A 20047-nucleotide genomic window follows, 5' to 3' on the forward strand; every position below is an offset into this window, starting at 1 on the left:
TGTAATGGCTGTGAAATCTGAAGATGTAGGCCTTTTTCATTTAATTTACAGGACAATTAAGTTTATGCTATAGAAACTCCGTTTGGCTCCTGCAAAATTACTGAAATCACTGCTGCTCTGGGATTGGAAGAGAGGTTAGCGATATCCATTTGGTTTTGGTTGTACGTTATTTTTATTAATTGAAATTCCCCAAGGAAACAACATAAGACCAGATGATAGGTAAGCTTTCTCAACTCTTCCTTGTGCTGTTGGACAGTCACCCACCAGAGTGTCTAATAAAGGTGTCACTTCCATCATTCAGTTCCATGGTCTGAGAACTGCAAAGGATGGAGTCAGCACTGGTAAGCTATATCCCAGTTTCACTCCGTATACTGAGCTCTGCAATACACCTGCTGTCTCTGGCAGCAAGGAGAGACAAAGTATACTTACCATGCACTATGTTAGTGTGGGAGATCAAAGGGTGAGCACAGTTTTACAGGGCACTCATGTTCTAGGTAAAATAATTTTATTTTTAAAAGAGAGGTATTATTCCACATCTAGATAGACAATAAAACATTTAACCCAGGCTACTGATGTCCCAGGAAGTCGAAAGTGCTCAGCACACCACAAGAGTTTCTCTGCTTTTTCTATCTAAGAAATACTTACCTCTGGTAAAAGTTTCTCAGAGCAAGTTTGAGAAGAACAACAGAAAATTATGCAATAAAAAAACGGTGATTTATGTAACACATGCTAAGAAATTATTAAGCTTCTTGTCTTGGGTGGGAGTGCTGATCGGCTCGGGGGTAGGGAGGCTCTGCAGAGAGACCTGGACAGGCTGGAGCAATGGGCTAAGGCCAACTGGATGAGGTTCAATAAGGCCAAATGCCGGGTGCTGCACTTGGGCCACAACAACCCCCAGCAGTGCTACAGGCTTGGGGGGCAGTGGCTGGAGAGCTGCCAGTCAGAGAGGGACCTGGGGGTGTTGATTGACAGCCGGCTGAACATGAGCCAGCAGTGTGCCCAGGTGGCCAAGAAGGCCAATGGTATCCTGGCTTGTATCAGAAATAGCGTGGCTAGCAGGGACAGGGAAGTGATCCTACCCCTGTACTTGGCACTGGTGAGGCCACACCTCAATTACTGTGTTCAGTTTTGGGCCCCTCACTACAAAAAGGACATTGAATTACTCGAGCGTGTCCAAAGAAGGCCAACGAAGCTGGTGAAGGGTCTGGAGCACATGTCATACGAGGAGCGGCTGAGGGAACTGGGGGTGTTTAGTCTGGAGAAGAGGAGGCTGAGGGGAGACCTCATCGCCCTCTACAACTACCTGAAAGGAGGTTGCAGAGAGCTGGGGATGAGTCTCTTTAATCAAGTAATAAGCAATAGGACAAGAGGGAATGGCCTCAAGTTGTGCCAGGGAAGGTTTAGACTGGATATTAGGAAGCATTTCTTTACAGAACGGGTTGTTGGGCGTTGGAATGGGCTGCCCAGGGAGGTGGTGGAGTCCCCATCCCTGGAGGTGTTTAAGAGTAGGGTCGACATAGCGCTGAGGGATATGGTGGAGTTGAGAACAGTGAGTGCTAGGTTAATGGTTGGACTAGGTGATCTTCAAGGTCTTTTCCAACCTAGATGATTCTGTGATTCTGTGATTCCTAAAGAGCCTGTACCCAAGACAGACTACTAATTAAGATTAGGCATGCAATGATAAAATAACTGTTTTCCAGTGAATGCTGACAGCATCTATGGTCATATATTGAACAGCAGTTTAAAACTAAATTTAACTTTAACCTTCTTCTTGGAAAAGTATAGAGTAATCCACACCACTGGATTTACCCTTGAAATATCTAAAGCAGAAGAACCCTACAGAAGAACTTATTCCTGTCTACCAGGGAGTTTTGATATAGCCATAAAGAGAAGTCGTCAGTCTGCAGTTTATATAATTATGAAAGTTTTCCAAATTGCCATGTTAAGTCATTATACCCCAGAAATATTTCTGCCTTAAAATACAGTCAACAGTTACATAAAAGCAGCAGTCAAACCCTTTCCGCCTAATTGATACAAGCTATAGGTTACTGGCTGACAAGTTTGAACCACTTAAGATCATGTCCCATGAAAATCAGAAACATGATGGTACTCAGAATGGGGTGTTTCAAAATGGAGGAACCACAGTGCTCAACGTGGAGCAATGAGACTACTCATAAGAGACAGGTAAGCAGGACATACTTCAGCATCACTGTGTTCACGTTAGAACTGCAATGACAGAAAAACCTAAGCAATTTCATGAGGAAGAAAGCACATGCTAACAAACAGGGTCTGATCAGGACTCACAGACTTGGATTCCAACTGATCCCAGCTGCTGTTACAGCTACTTCCTTTCTGAATTTATTTTTCCCTTCCACCATCTATTTCTCATTACTTATGTTTTAATTTTTAGCCAATCAAAACAGGGTGTATTATCCTGACTCTCAGTTTTTGTGGAACTTGAGAGACAGGGACTAGATCTTGGCTGGAGTTTGAGTTCCTACAGCTGCTGCAATACAAATATCAAATTACCAGAAACCTGCTCAGAAGTTTAACATCTTACATAATCAATAAATTTTAAATGCATTTCAAGTATACAGGCCTCTGGCTCATTACTATTCTTAGTTAGATATGGAAACAAATATTTGTTCATTTCATTTTTTTCTCAATACTGAAGAATCTAGAGGAATGTGAAAAATACTTTTAATGGTCCAGAACCCCTTCTATTTTAGGAAATGATTACAACGCATAGTCTTCAAGACATGCATAACTGTAGCTGGTTACATACACATAACAATCTTCAAATTATAAATAAAATGATAAATAATAAATAAATGTTTATTGGATTAGTAGCCAGTTTTATCAGCTAAAGAAGTTTTGGGACTGTGAACAACAGTATATCAGGTACTGACAGGTGCCCTGGACCTCAACATATCCAAGTAAGTGAAGGATAGCCAACAACCACTGTGTAAGCTGAATGCTAGTTCAGTATTTTGATTTCTTGGTCTGTTGTACTCTGAAGCTACTTTACTGAACATATGGTTTAACTAATTGAGGTTTTGGACCAGTACCAAAATTGCAAAATGCATATGCACACTGAAAATGATAAAACTATATATATTACAGGAAACTAAAAATAGAGGATGAGACTCATGGGTCATAAAAGAAAGAATTAATTACTAAGGAGAAGTAATTAATTAAAATCATGAGCAGAGCTAGAAAAAACTGAAATCCCAGCAACTTTTACATGCTCTGATTCATATCCAAACAACTACAAACTCAGCTGTGTGAAGGAAATATGTTGAATTTGCCTTCTCTTTCAGGCACCCTCCCCATGTAAAGAAGATGCACATCTAAGCAGTTACAAAAGTGACTATACAGCATTCTCTACAAAGCATGTAAAAAACAGTGGAACATACCTTTTAGTTGCAACCTGGGTGTGACTCACGCTGGAAGAACTGCACTGCAGTATTCAAATACTTGGTGCAGTTGAAGGAAGGGAATTACAGTACATGCAGTGTCTGTAACACCCTGGAGTGCACAGCTCTATCAGCTGCAGGACACACTCCTGTAGAGCCACGATTGAGCTCCTTGTGATGTGGAAATACATTTCGGATTTGGAACCATATAGAATGCATTATCACAGCTTCACAAACACTGGTATTTGTGGTTCAAATATGAGTAAGGTAGACTGAAAAATGGCTGAACTGCTGGGCTCAAACAGTTGTGATCAGTGACATGAAGTCCAGCAGTAGGCCAGTCACAGGTGGTGTATGCCAGAGGTTGATACTGGGTCCAATAGTGTTTCATATCTTCATTAATGGCCTGCACAGTGGGACAGAGCGCACCCTCGGCAAGCCTGTAGATGATACAAAACTGGGAGAAGTGGTTGATACACCAGATGGTAGTGGTGCCATGCAGAGGGACCTCAACAATTTGGAGAAAGGGGCAAACAGGAATTCATAAAGGTCAACAAAGAGAAATGTCTAGCACTTAGTGAGGAATAACCCTATGCACCAGTCCACGATGGGGAATAACCAGTTGGAAAGCAGCTTGGCAGAAAAAAAACTGGGGGTCCTGGTGGACAATCAGCCAGCAATGTGCCCTGACAGAAAAGGCAACAGCCACCTGTGTTGCATTAGGAAGAGTGTTGCAACTGAGTGAGCTGGAATACTTAAAAAAAAAAAAAAAAAGCAAAAAAAGCAAAAAATGGGCCTACCAAAAAATTTTGTTTCCTCTTATTTGTTATTCTTAATTACTATTTGTTTGGAAAGTGGGAAAAAAAAAATCTACCAAAGAAATTTACTTAAGTAGAATCACAGACTGGAAACAGATTAGAATCAACCATTAATTAAATTCATTGATGGAGATCTGGATAACAACAAATTCATGATTTGTTATTGTGTACAAAACATCTAGATATGTCAATGTATATAGGTGTCTGAAAATTAATGAAATTATTAACAGTAGAACAAAATGAACTGATAAACACGAATTTCTTCTCTAGTCATTCAATAACATTTGATACAAGTTTTACTAAAAGAGTTAATTCTTTAAAGCTGATGTTCTTGAAAAATGGAGGACAGAAGGCTATAGCTGAGAAAAACGCAGTGCACAAAGAATGCTATGCCATGCCACCAAAATAAATTCTTAAGAGACAGAATGTGGTTGATTTCTAGCCCAAAGTCAACATTAACCTCTCTAATGAAACTAAAAAACCCTAAATAATAAGTTAAACCGTGATACAATGTGATATGGATATGAGTCTACAAAGGACAGTGGCAGGTTAAAAAAAAAAGGAAAATAAAGAAGAAAAAAAAAGCATGAAATTTGTATTTCAAGGTGAATTGCAAAACCAGAAACTATATTATAGATGGAGGTGAGAGGAAGGTTCTCTTTTCAATGTATTATTTTGTGATGTTTGAAAGAAGCCTGGAGTTATTTTACACTGTACAAATTTTGAGATCTATTGGTTTGGGGGAGGGAAGAAAATTATGTGAAGGGCAGTTTACACTTCATTTTTCACTTCAGAAATGTTTAGACTTCAAAGACTTGTTTTAACAGTGCCTGTTTATTTTGGGTTTTTTGTTTCTTTAATTGAAATTATGTAAGTAACAAATACTCAACAGTGGTGTCCTTCACCAAAAACATTAACTAATCAAGTTAAATTGGTATTAAAGACTAAAGAAAAAGAGTGTAAAGACTCTGATTACCAAGACAGACAAGAACTGGAAAAATCATTGTTACTTCCATTGCTCAAAACTCAGTGTTTTGACTCTTATGGTTTTTACTAGTTAAGTCATGTTTTTTCAGAATAGGATGAACATTAACATCAACATATAGGTAGACCCTGCAGCTTTAAGCTGTGCAGAATTTGAAAATCTAAACAAATTTTAGTCTATATTCATCCACTATGAAACTATCATAAAGGGTAAAGTCCCTAGTTTCAACTTCCATGGAAATGACCTTTAGAAACATATTATTTGCTAGAGTTTGGTAAGCAGCAAAGATCTATTTAATTTTCCTAATTATTTCAGATGTCTTTGTTAATTTCCACTCATATCAAGTGCTGCAGGTTTCTAAAATCGAAACACTGCTGTTTTAAGGAATATCTTGTTTAGGTGGTTCAAAGTGGATTGTTCTATACTTATATCTAGCCATAGTATCTATTTAATTCCTTTCAAAATACGTAGAGTGTTTGGCAAACACAAAAGAATTGCTGGGAGTATGATGCACGCTTTGCAGGCAGTTTAAAAGCCAACTTCAAAGCTCAGAAGTTGGGAGGCTATGGGAGACTACTGCATTGCTAAAATAGTTGTTCTCAGTATCTCTTAGATCACTCCCATAGTGGTACCAATTAAAATTGTTTAGTGTAACAGGGGAGAGGCTTAGAGTTCTATAATTTTTAGACTACCTGAAAAATCTCACTTGCCCAATTAACCTCACAATCATAGCTCTAAGGTAGAGCTTTTGTTTACCTTTTTTTTTTTTTTTGTTTGTTTGTTTTTGTTTTACTGTTGTTTTACAAAGAACTTGCCTTGAGAAATGTATCTCCTTTTTCAAAGTCTATGGCAGCATATTAGGAGCACCTTCATCGGGCCATTCATAATTTGTCACCCTTCTTTTGCCTGTGAATGGGTGAAAGCTTCAGGTCCTAAGCGTACAGAGGCTTTACATGGAGTGTTTTCCTTTGCTTTGGATATACCACAAACTTAGCTTCTCATGAGTAATTCCATAGCCTACAGAATTCTTTACTACACTTGAGAATTAATTTCCTTCAGATAGTATTTTGTTCACAAAAAGAATTACGTTTTATCAAAAACCACAACAGACATTTTTCTACTAGCAAAACCCAAACGCATTTACAAGTTGCCTGTTTTGAAGCTTTCCTGGCTTAGTAGCTATCTGTTTTTTTCCCACTGTTTACATTAAGAAAAGTAGTGCTTAGCAGCAGGGACAAGGGAAATGAGGGATCTAAGGTGAGGTAAATTTTTAATGTTATCTTTTATACTCAGAAATATAGAAAATGTATTCTTTCAAACAATAAAAATCCACAGTTATTTAGTGAGCAAGCGCTGCACACTGGACAAAGCACTTGTTCAGCTGAGAATTTAGTCTGTCACCTCCAAAATTCAAGCAGCCTGACTCAGGTATTCCACTTTGGAGACGGTAAAGCTGAAACATTTTTGTTATTTCTGTAAATATTTCACAGTCCCTTGGAAGTCAAAGATGTAAATGAAAAAAAAGTGATTCTCAGCATTTCTTTGTGTTGACTTCATGACCTTACTTCATTCTTAACCATCTCAACTGTTTGTAGACACCCACTGACCTTTTGTACTCTGGGCATAAAAAGCTAAGAACATGTAAATTCTACTGGACTTACGTTCTTATAAGTATCAAAGCAACAAAGAAATATAACTGCCCATGCATTTCAACTGTTCCAAACTGGAGGTTGTCAAGTATTGCAATCCATGAATAGTTGAAGATAAAATTTTAAAATATATTCAAATTTCGTTTTCTTCTTCAATTCAAATGGCTGTTTCCCTGCCTCATGGTAGAAGCAAGTCAGGAAAAGAGTCTAACTTCTGTAAAGTGAATCAGATCTGAGCATACTTAATAATGAATGAGAGACTTTGTTATTCTAGTGTCTATAAGGAAGAAAAGCAGCTCATTTGACTGAACCTCCTTGCAAATGTGTAAACAAGGGAGAGTTAAGGTGGGAGCAGTCTGAATAGTCAGAGAAGAAAACAAAGCCTTTAAGGTGAGGGTTTAACAAAGTAAATTCAGGAAAAGGGAGAGCTAAACAAAAATATAAACCAAAAACTTGTACTGCATAATTTCAGTGTGTTACAAGACATGGTACAAAAGCAAATATCAAAAAAGAGGTTTAATAATAGCACTGCATGTTTGACAGCAGTGAAGGAACCTCTCTCTACCCCCCAGCATTATGAAAAACATGCATGGTGATTGTAGTTCTGAAAAGCCCCATTACTGCAATAGATAAACAAGACTCTTAGAAATTCATGCACTAGATAAGCATCATTTATCTACAGTTGGGGTTTTTTTGTCATTTAAAATCTGTTCTTTAATACCTGATAACATGCTTCCTGACTTTATCAATGAAAGTCATATTTTATAAATGGCATATAAAGAAAAATCCTTTTACTGGGACACAACTAAGCTTTTTTTTTCTGAAGACAAATTGACCATAGAAAAGTGAAGCATATTCAGCTGACAATGCTGTAGAAAGTACAGGACACATACTAGCAAACAAGTATTTTAACTGCCTTTTTCTTTAGACATCAAGGGTCATCATTATAGAGGAAGATAGTAAATCATTACTAAGAAGGTATATGCTGTAAATCTTTACAGCTTATCCTATGATTTACAGAAGGAGATGCAGGAAAGGAGACGAAGTCAACAATCTGTCTCAAATGACTTGGAAGGAACTGGTTATCATTTAGGGAGGAATAATTATCTCTGGCTACATCCATACTGTCTTCTGCAGGCATACCAACATGTTCACAGTGAGAAACAGATGGCCCACACTCTCAAAGCTTCAGAGTCTTATTGGGATAAAGTTGATGAGGCAGAGGAATATATTGTGGGGACAGAGAATTTTATATCATGAGAAGCTAGGTTAAAGAGATTTATCATTATAATAAATTTGCATGTCCTCTGACTAAAAAGGACATAGCCTTTGTGCTCACATATGCATAGGACTAGTTATTTTAGCTCTTTAACTGAAACTGCTTGCTGCAACAGAATGTATTATGTGACCAAGCACCCTGGTGAATCATTAGCACATGACTGCTGCTTTCTCCAGTGTGGGTTCCTGTCTGACAGAGGCACAACCCTAGAAATCATCCTAAAGCCTCTTTAACTACCCCCTCTACTCTGCTCTGGTGAGACTCCACCTGGAGTACTGCATCCAGCTCTGGAGTCCTCAGCACAGGAAAGACATGGACCTGTTGGAGCAGGTCCAGAGGAGGGCCACAAAAATTATCAGAGGGATGGAAGACCTCTCCTATAAGGACAGGCTGAGAGAGTTGGGGGTGTTCAGTCCAGAGAAGAGAAGACTCTAGGGAGACCTTATAGTGGACTTTCAATACTTCAAGGGGGCTTATTCTAAACAGAATCACAGAATCAGATAGGAGTTGAGGTTGGAAGGGACCTTGGGAGGTCATCCTGTCCAAACCTCCTGCTCAAGCAAGGTCACCTAGAGCAGGTTTTGCAGGACTAAATATTACCTCATTGTATGAGCATGAGATTCTAGAATGTATTCTCCATGCGACTTACACAACTGTTAATTTCTGATGGAATATTCATAGGAGAGAGAGATAAAAACTGGACAAAACTAACTCAATGTCTCAGTTACCTAAGAGCTAGGAATGACTACAGAAGCCATGGGATGTAACTAAGTTATTTCTTGAACTTAGCTTTTCCTTGAGACTTGTGTAGACACACACTACTTATGAACACTCTGTACTGTTCAATCAAAAAATTACTTCTAAAACTGGAGAAGAAGAGAAATTAGTATTTCTTCATAAGTGTTTGAAAGGATCTCAGAAACGGGGCTGATGGTAAAATAAAAAATTTAAGAGACAATGATTTATTGAAGAGCATATTCCCGGTCTTTAAGAGACAGTTTATTAAAAAGTAAGAGTTTGCTCTCTAAAATAAACATGCAAACTTCTCGAAGAGATCATTCAACTTTCTAAATAAACAATGATACAAATCCTTATTTATGAGTCATGATACATTTCTATACTGAATTGTCTAAATCATTGAAACATTTATCTGAAGCTCTGACTCGTGACATCAACATTTTTTGACGAATTACTTGAAAATTTTTCATGCTTCTTAATTTGAATGCTACGTGAGCATTTATGTAAAGTTTTAGGATACTATGTTGTTACAGAATTATTTTATATATTGAAAATCTATGTAATTTCCTTAAGGAAGTAGACTTGTAGTACAAAATATTAAAAAATTATATTTTTGGTAAATAACTGGGTGATCAAATGTAAGGCTTGCTGAGTAGCACAGAAGTCAGCAATCTACAGTGGGTTTCTGAAGAGGATACAAGAACAGATTTTGAATGATACCAAGAAATATGCTGCAAGGTTATTAGCTGGAAACAATACTGCCTTGAGGTAATTTTTTTGCAATCATTTTTATCCTCTAATTTTGGAAAGAAAATGGTAAAAGACTGCTGACCTCTGCAGTATCACAATATTTAATAAGAGTGCATAGTATCTTACATAAGCTTGTGGTATTTATAAAGTATATTTAGTTTTCTAACTTTGTTACACCAGAGGTATTTTTAGCTGTTCCTTCAGTCTTAGTATTCCTAATTACCCTCACTAACTCCTACTTTCATGGCATTCTAACTTGCTCTTATTTTGTTAGTTAAGAAAATTCAAGTAGATTGCCAGACTAGAATTCTATAACTAGAAATGTTACTGAAGATAATATGTACTGGTTATTATTACAATACACTGGCATTCCATAGAACTGAAAGAGCATGTTAAAGAAGACAAGTCAATACTCTAGTTAAAGGAAACTGTTTTATATCCCTGTAGGAGTCTGGGCCATGCTGGGAGAAAGTTAGTGCAGACAGAAGAATGCAAGGACGAAGACAAGGCCAGCAAAATAAGGCTGGCAAAAACACACAAGATAGCAGATAAGTGAGAAACACCTGTGGTCAGCAAAAGCACACAAGTCTGAGCAAAACAGGGTATGAGATAAGGGAGTTTTGGCAAGTTTTGGGCTTTACGTGCTAATTGCAATTAACCAATGTAAATGCTTGTAGAGGCGCATGAACAGCGCGTGTAGATGACCTGTAGCCTATTAGAAGATAGATGAGGGCGTGTACGGAACTTAGTAGAGTATAAATGTAACCAGAAAAGGAATAGAAGATAATAATAAAAAAGATGGACGACCTGATCATCACATTGGTGTTGCGTCGTTTCTGTTCCCGCATGGAGAAATAAGGACCCCGGCTAATGGTGACTCCGACATATCCCAGACAGGTGATCATTCTTGTTCCAAATGACACCCTCCAAGTTTTATTTCTGGATGGTTTGTATTAACATTAATCTAAGAATAAAGTGTTTTCCTGGAAATTAAACTTCACCAACTCAGCTACATTCTGTTGGATTTCCATCATTTTCTTGCTATTAAAATACAGTCACTTTTATAACACTGAGTAGAGAGTAAAAAATAATAGAAAAACTATGTGTTGAAGTTATCTTCCATGCCCTATTGCCTTTAAGTAGTGAAAGTTAACTGCTGAGCACCACAGTGAGTGAAGGACTCATGCAGTGAGCAGCTGCCTACCTTGGAATAACATGTGTTTAAAAATAGTTTCTGTTAGAGGTAGTTTTGTCTTTACAGTCCAAAAAGCTTCAGCTGCAATCAAGGACAAAGCTCATGGTACCAAGCTGTCTAAAAAGTGTTTTCCTGATTTCCTCTATATAGAGGCACTTTTTTTTTTTTTTCTAATTTAAAAATCTTTGATAATAAAAATGGACACATGGATTAGAGAATGCAAAGCAAGCACACAATCCTGTAGAAAGTTGAGTTACACTCAATCCCTTCTCAAGACATTCAAATCTAGGGTGCTCCACAGTAGATGCTTAAGAACTCACATAACACCTAAAGTTCACATAATAACTTTTATCACTGTAAAAGGTCAGCCCTGATGACATATTCAGCCTTCTCTGCACAGTTCCTACAATGTAAGCTGCTTGTCAAACCACTGCAAACTGCTGGCTATCGTATTAGTAGCACAAAGAAATGCCCAGTTTGCATGCATTACAGCATATGGCTCCCAGCCCTAACTTCAGGTCAGAGACTTAACAGAGACTAAGAGTGCTGCTCTTCCATGAACATCTCCAACTGTTCGTTGGGGGCTGTCACTATCAGGCACAGCTTAGAGTAATTGCAAAGACTGTCTAATCTGCAGGGCATCTGATGTGTCAGGAACCAAGACTATGGACGGAAAGGACAATGATATAATATAAGCTGCTATTTCCTGCTCAACATTCCTGATCTTGAAATTGGGCTGTAGTCATTTAAGTGGTATCTTGACCTTTGGTATAGAGTTGAGTATTAAGTCATATTGCTCATTTTGCCAAACCAAAAAGCTCACCTTTTATATTTAGAACAAAACAAGATGGTTTTGGCTCAAAACTTTTTAAATGACTTTACGTCTTGGCAGCTTGAACACCAATCTCATCTCTCCATGTAAAGTGATTCCAGTCTTTCCTTAGTCTTCACTTTATTGGAGAAATTAGCAACTTAACTGTATTAACAGAAATAAGCAAATATACACTGGATTGTCCACCTACAAAATTAAGGGTAAAATTATGAAGAGTATTTTATGAGTCATAAAAAGAGGATTTTTCCATTTCCAGTTTCCATGTGTATGAATACAGACAAATGATGTTTTGTATGTTTTCCTCCTTAAAAAAAAATTAAAGGGCTCTGTGCAGAGAAGCCTTCGCATATTATTCATTTGTAATTTTACTAAAAATTATTTGTTATGAAGAATATATCCCTATTCATACTTCCTGCCCAGATCTCCCGTTTCCTTACTCCGCCAAGTTGTTCTGGGGGGACTCATTCTTCTAGGCCTTGGTAACTAAATTTCCATTCACTCTGGTGAATTTCCATCAAGCTGGTGAGATGCTCAGCTGCACCCAATAGATATGTTCATTGAAATACTGATCTGAAACCCAAGTCATCAATGGAAAAACTAACACTGTTTTTTGAGAGGACTGAATCACAACGAACTATAACAAAAGTATAACTCAGGTAATAGTTTAGAAAAAGCAGAAAAGAATTTATGCTTTTATTTTAATGGAATAAGGTTTTACTACTTCAGTTATTAAGATTCTTTAAACAGCCCTTTTTCACATAGATAATATTAATGCAGTCAGACAAACTAGGCACAAATAAGAACTTATGTATTTAAAATTTTGCTGGAAAGCTGCATTGTTTACATTACTTCTATGTTCTCCGATCCTTTTAAAGTGATTTCACTGTAGGACAGCCAATAGATTTTTACCTCTCCTCAAGAGACAGTATCACCAGTTGACTGAAAGATAGGCTCTGGCACTGAAACATGCAACAAACTTATTCCTGTGACTGATGAAATACTAAACAAACATGAAACCAGGACTCTAATAATTAGTGTTGGATCTAATCAAGAAATTGTAATTTTACGTTATGGTTTTCTGTTTACTTCTGTTCATAGAAAGTAGAGGCCTTGGGGCATTTTCAACATGTGAATTAAGAATAGTTTTTAACTGTTACTGAAAAATTCCTAGTGCTACCTTTTTAAAGACTGAAATTGCGCTTTCAGTTGTCAAAGTCACGATATTTTTTCTTTTTTTAGGATGAAAGCAATTCATGCTCAAGTTACAAATGAAGCCAGACAGTAATATTTTGATATACTGACACAAAATGCAAGTCAGATGTAACTGCTATAGATGTTATCAGTAACTTCCACAGTTCAATCACCCACTTTGTATGAATGTACATGAAATGATATTTGGGAAAAGTACCACAACACAGCTGTCATGCAAAAGGCAATGGGCATTTCTTAAAAACACCTCAGGATCTTTTTCTTATTTTGATGGTAAAACATAAATACTGATGAGCTACAGCAGAGCAATTTTTTCCAGAAAGAAACACACTGTATATCATTATGATACTCTTTGTGTTAATGTCGTGGATATAAATCTTGTGGTACAGCATGATTGAAAAATCCCGAAAACAGTAGCACAGCATTTTGATAGAGTTTCAGCTCAGGAACTATTTAAATGATAGAAGTACATCCTGCTGAGAGTCACACCTCTATAGGCATTATATCAGCACAAGAATGTATACTTCATTTACCAAAGTAGGGTTGCAGACATTGGGATTCATCTCTCTATCATTACCTATATTACAAGTCAAAAAAAGCATTCACATTCTTATTTCAAAGTACAAGAAAATAGAGTAAAGGTTCTGTCTCTGGTGACCCAACATTTAGTAAGGCTTATGAAGCTCATGAAGCTCAAAGAGAAAATCAGAATGGAAAATATATTCAAGTCAGATAACAACAGGTTTGACAATAGACAATAAAATGGTTTACCTAAATCTCTCCTATTCAAAGATATTTTTTAATGTCATTCTTTTATAAAATCTGTATAAAAGTGCATTTCATCAGATTTTCATAATTAAATCTTTCTCACTGTAAGGTGCATAATCATAGATTAGAAGTTGTTTCTATAGTGCAAAGAAAATTATGCTAGCTCTTTGAGTGGAGGTTTTTTAAGTCACAGAGCATGCAAATTATATGCCTTATTTGACAATTTAAAAAAAATAGACTCAGATTTCTAATATCATGATTATAATGCAAATTCTGAAAAGGATATTCAATGTCCCACACTTCTATGAAGAATTTCAAAAGATCAGCCATTAAGCATACACTTATAAATGCTTTGAAATCTAGGGTCCGTTAAAAATAATATCCTACAAATCAGTATTAAGAAAGCTAAAACATAACATTTTTAAAGAGTAAATATAACTCTGTCTTAGGCAAAAAAGTAAGTAACAGTAGGCAAATAACTTACGCAAACAAGTAACTCCAGTGTATAGGCTACTTTGTGATCCAAATTGAAAAGTTACAAACTATAAACAACTACATCCAAATCACCACATAAAACAGCAATCACTTTATGGTTAAAAAAAAACTTCAGCAGGACTGCTCAGATATTTCAAAGTTTTGCTGAACTATAATGCATAAATGCATTATGTCTAGACTGGTGGCTCAGCTGCCTGGACACAAATCTTGCATATGCATACGAAGAGAACAAGCAGCTCTGATTCACCAAGGAATTGTTCCCATTTTTCTGACTAATACTGTTTAGAACAACACAATTTCTGTAATATGTATATGTCAAGTGCACACAGTTTTAGGTGCCTCTACTACATTCAGGATTTAAAACTATTCAGCCACTTAAAGAAATCCTTATGCTAATGCTGATGTTTCTTATTCTAATATAAAATACAGAAACATCTATTGTCTTAGAGTCTCCAATATTTAAAACCTCTTCTATTCACTTGCCTTCAAAATTTCCATAGGGGGCAACCCTGATGCATATTAAGACATATCTGGTTACAGATTTCTTCTGCTTACTCACTCTGCCTCATTTTCTCTTTTCCTTTTTCCTTTTATTTTTCTTCTTTTTTTTTTTTTTTTTTTAAGTATCACACAGTAGTCTCATACAGATAGCAGCCATTCTCATACAATTAAATTATCTGCAGCATTTTTGCAACTGCTATTTCAAGCATTAACTAACAGAAGTTTTATTAAGGAGACAGTCCTTCCTGTGGCTGTAAAACTGTACTGATAAGACAAGCATGAATTTTTAGTCTGGTTTTTTTTCACTCTAAGAGAAACAGAGTAAGCTCTGAACAGATAATTTCTCATACAGAAAGCACAGAACCACTGAAAGAAGTATTCTACCAAAAATATTATATCTAATATTGACCTGCAAAAAGGAGTGTCAATAAAAAGTAATATCCAGGATTATGTCAATGGTCAACAGACTTTGAGACTTTTGCTGAAATTAAGGCCTATTACATATGAAGCTGTATTATGAAACCAATCAGAACTTAATTGGAGGCTAGGGGTAAAGTACTGCATAGAGATTTTTTTTTTTCCCAAAGAAGTCTGTTTTTCACGTTGTTGCTTAATACATTTGAATAAAACTTGGCTTTCTGTTCACATTAGCTGGGTAGGCTTTTGGCAAGGGTACTCCTTCTCTCGGGTCAAAAGAGAAAAAGCCTCTTTTGATGAAATTTCCAGTAAGTCCCTATGCTTAAGCAATGCTATCACAATTCTAGTATGGATTATGTTCTAAGGGTACCCTCTGTCTTCCCACAGAAACAAAGAGTTTAGCTGACTACCTTGGACTGAACTCCAACTACTCTGAATGCAAATTACTTCATTCATCTATGTTTAGTGGTGCTACACCCAGGAACAGCAAAAGTGGCGACATATAACTATTCTTTCTCAGGCTGGCAGATCTTTCAGGATATTCCCAGCTACACGCTCCTCTTCACCTTCTTGTATGAAGAATGCCAACTGTGACAAAGTATGCAAATTTAATTTAATGCTTTAATGGTTTGTGTCTTATTCATTAGTGAGCATGCTTTTTTTTTAATTAACTTTGCAAAGGATGACTTCTGACCACTTTGAAGTCAAACATGTTTGTAATTCATAAACATGACAAAACTAACACCCTGCTCTTTTTGCTGACATTTTCATACGCTGTCCTACAACAGATGGCTGAAGAACCTAATCAAGAGATTTTGTATAAAGCAACAAAAATTATAAGCTAGGATCTGTAGTTATGACAAAAAATGTTGCAGAATTCTAACATACTGATACGTGTAATCCTTGCAAAGCATTTAATGAGCTTGTACCATACTATGAGAAAATCCTTCCTTGTGTCAACATCTCTCTGGTCAAGACAAGTTGCAACAATATAAAAATCAGATTTTACTGAGTTTTGTCCCTTACTGAACTAGGCAGTGATGGAGAGTTCCATCTCTCTTCATTCTCAAGTATCTCCTATCAGGTACTTCCTATTAAATACTTTCTCCACATCCTTAGGTCAGACTATGGGCTTCTTACTGCTTTCTCTACACTTCTAGACACTTAGGGTATGGACAAAAAACAAACATAAGAAGAAAGATTACATGTGAACATTTATAGACCCCCTCTTAAAAAAGGTCAAAAATGAACTCATGGCTTCTATGAAGTCAAAACAAAACTTCACTTGAGCCATAGTTTCCTCAAGTTTTGCTTTACTGAAAGTCTATGGTTTTTTAAAATCTGTTCATCAGTTTTTAATTACTTCAAAATCAGAATCATAATCCTAATTTAAAAGACTACCAGGGATGTAATTAAGCAGGCACTGTGTTTGATTTCACCCCCCTCTACACTGAAGAAATTCAACTGCATTTCCCTGACTTGGTAATATGATTATTTTTTCAGGTTTTACTTAATTTAACAGTGTAATCACTATGGCAAATTCCTGCCTTCATTTGCCGAGTTGGTTAAAATGGTTGTCCTCTTTCCTGGAATTATTATTTATAAAATCCACAGTAACTTTAAATTGGTTTTAGAGTTTAATTTTTTTCTTTTAACTTCAAGTTTGAGTAAATACGTCAGTACTATATGTAATATCAATCTGCAACAGGACCAGATTCTAGAAATGCACTACTAAGAAGCAAAGACAAAACAACTGAAAATGCAGAAAGGGACAGACACCATGGTGGCACCATGACACATTTAATTCACAACTCACTGAGGACAATATTTATTTCTGAACAAGCTGCACTAGGCCCAGAGAATGATGTTAGGCTTTACAGTAAATAACCCCATCTTATTTCTGGGTTTTTGGGGTGACTGGGGGGGTAGTGTGGGGTTTTTTTGGTTTGTGGGGGTTTTTTTTATTATGAAAGCTCTTTTAACCTCCGAAAAGGATGATTATTTAAATCACTTTTGCATGAATAACACTCATTTAAAAATCTGATCAAATCCTTACATTTTCCTTGCATGCTGTGATTCTTCAAGTTGGCCCTGCTGTGACTCAATCAAATTTCAGCTTTTAGCTTAAAACAAAATCTAATCAAGTCATAGCTGATTTTTCTTTTCTTGCTGCAGTTTGCTTGAAATAAACATGTTTGTTTATTGAAAATGATATTGCTTAACTCACATATCAAATAGAGAAATCTGCAGAAATATACCAGCAAAACTCACAATCTGCTTTGGAACAATAAGTAAATATTAACTAAGAAAATGTGGAAATAGGTGACATAATACAAATGAGCAGTGACTATTCATTTTTGTTTATGTTCCCATTAATATCTGTGGTCCCAGAGAAGCCTAAAGGAATACCTGTTTGAAATTAACTGTACAAAATTAAAGGTAACTGGTATTTACAGTGAAGTAAGACAGCATTTAAACATTTAAGATGATGTAGAACGTATTTCATAGCACTTGTTCCCACAAAATAATCAGTTCTTTTTAGTCCAGCTTTTGTCTCCTGCTTCTAAATCAGTGCACTTAGCTGTAAGAAATGAACACAGGCTCATGCCACTGCCCCTCCCAAACACCCTTTTTTCCTGGAGAACACTGTATCTCTATGTGCAATAGTACTTTGTACTAAGGCTGGATTTTTCATAAATATTAACTGAAAAAGAGAATAGAAAACAATACAGAAACTCCTACTTTTTTTATTTTATATGGGACAATATTCATCTCATGAATTTTCAGTTTAGGAAGGTGCAAGCCACCGCTCAATGTTTTGCATTCTTCGCCACTGTGATCCTGTGTGTTTACAAAAGAGTTGTGTCAAATACATCAGATATAAACGGATCCTAGATTTACTCTTAAATACCTTCAACAGAGACCCTACAGAGGTAAGAGTAATGGCTACAGGATGCAAGAAAGAAGAGATTGCTAGAGGCTGTGCTTGAACAAGTGACATACGGAGACTAGATGACCTCCTGAGATCCTCTCTATTCTCAGCAATTTTATGGAAAGAAAATAAGATTCCTTCTAACACTGCAGATACTTCTAACAGTGATAATGAAAACAGCAGTGGGCTTGTGCATTCATTGAGCAGACTCAGTCTTGAATTTGCCTGTGCAAAACTGGGCTTTCTTTAATCTTAGATTAATGAGTCAAACCTTATAATTAATTACAGTGGGCTTTGTAGCAGTTACAAACAGACGAGGCTTAATGGTGTTATTCCTGCTGTTGGACATTTAACATCTTTAAGAGAGACAAGAACATTGTTAGATGTGGAGGAGAACCAAGAAAAAAGCATAGCAGAGAAATCAGTTGGTTGCAATTTCAAAAAATTCAAGGTGTTTCATGCTAAATGACAAAAAGGTGATAAAAATACAATGTAAAACAAGAGTCACAACAAATGAAACAATGCTAAAGCAGCCTGAAAAGGACTGAAATAAAAGTAATGATTAAATAAAACACAGTAAAACAATTTATAAAAAGATCCCAAAGGACCAAAAATAAGATTATGTTAATATTCTTATATTTGTTTAGGTTTTGCATTCAGGACAAATGGAAAACTTGCACAATATTCTTTACATAAGTAAACTAAGAGGAGTTAACACACTGTAATGCTTTGTAGAAACCAACGGAATTATGTCTATGAAATAGACTGTTTTTTAATTTGACTTAAATTCTCAAAATCCTTAACAAATATAGGCATCAAAATATTTTACTTTTTCTCTATTTTTTTAAAGCAGTCTTCAATATTCGGGTCTTCAGCTTATAGCAGTAAAATGAACAAACATTTTCATTACTTGTACTTCTCTTTATCAGCTTTATAATACTGTCTTAGCCATACTGCTTTTAAGACATACCAGCCAACTTCCATTTTTACTTTTTAGGAGAAGAAACAGGTAACCCTCTCCCTACTGTTTTCTTATTTCTCATTCCCACGACATCTCATCAGTAGAACCACTTTACCAGGAACAAATATAACTTTTTTTCACATCAGGCAAAACATTTTTGCTGTATCTGCAATACTCCTGTTAATGACTCTGATAGAGCACGGTAATAAAGAAACACCATCAGAACAGGTGCTCTTTCAGGGTAGTTTGTACTAGATCTATTTCAGAAACAAAAGTAAAAAAAAAAAAGCTTTGTCCAGAACTCCGCATGGCCACTCCCTCCTGTTCTCAGAATTGCATACAGAAGGGCAAAGCACAATGCTACATAATGTGGCTTCCTTCTCTTTTGAGCATGCATACAACTTAATATCAAAAAAGTGCACAAGACAGTTTAGTACGGCAAAGACTGATTCAAAGAAAGCATTTTGTATGATCTGTGCCAGCTTGTTATTATAAAACCACCAGTGTGGGTTTTGCTTGTTTCTCACTGCTGTTAGGCACACATCAAAGGTATGCAGTCTCAGTTATTAGAATACCTCAATTTTTCTGTAAACCAGTAATTTACAAATTCTTTGGACTAACAGCCCACAACCTGTTCCGAAAAATCCAGTTTCCTTAATGCAGTTCATCCCTGAGCAGCACAAAGAACTTGCACACTTGACATGCATACAAACAGCTACACTGGTTCACAGACTCTGTTAGGAAGTATTTTATGGCTGCGAGCATGTATCAAAATATCATTAAAATTCAGTGGAAGTGAGATAACTAATGCCTATCAGAACTTTGGAAAATTCCAATTAATGAGCTTGGGAACATTGAGGCTAATAAGTGAAAATGCAGTTATTTTTAATTAAAAGGCACAGTGCTAGTAAGGACTGTGAGCATCAGAAAGTGCATACAAAGCAGACATGAACTAAGCAGAATTGGCCTACATAACTCATTCGTAGACAGAGTGGCCATTTCCTAGAATTCTTTTCATCAGCACTTGACTGCTTGTTTGTTCCAGCAAATTACATTTTGTTAGAAAATATCAGTTTCACTCTGTGGGAATGACAAAAGATCA

The sequence above is a fragment of the Strix uralensis genome, chromosome 8 (genome assembly GCF_047716275.1).
Source record: "Strix uralensis isolate ZFMK-TIS-50842 chromosome 8, bStrUra1, whole genome shotgun sequence".
Lineage (NCBI taxonomy): Eukaryota > Metazoa > Chordata > Aves > Strigiformes > Strigidae > Strix > Strix uralensis.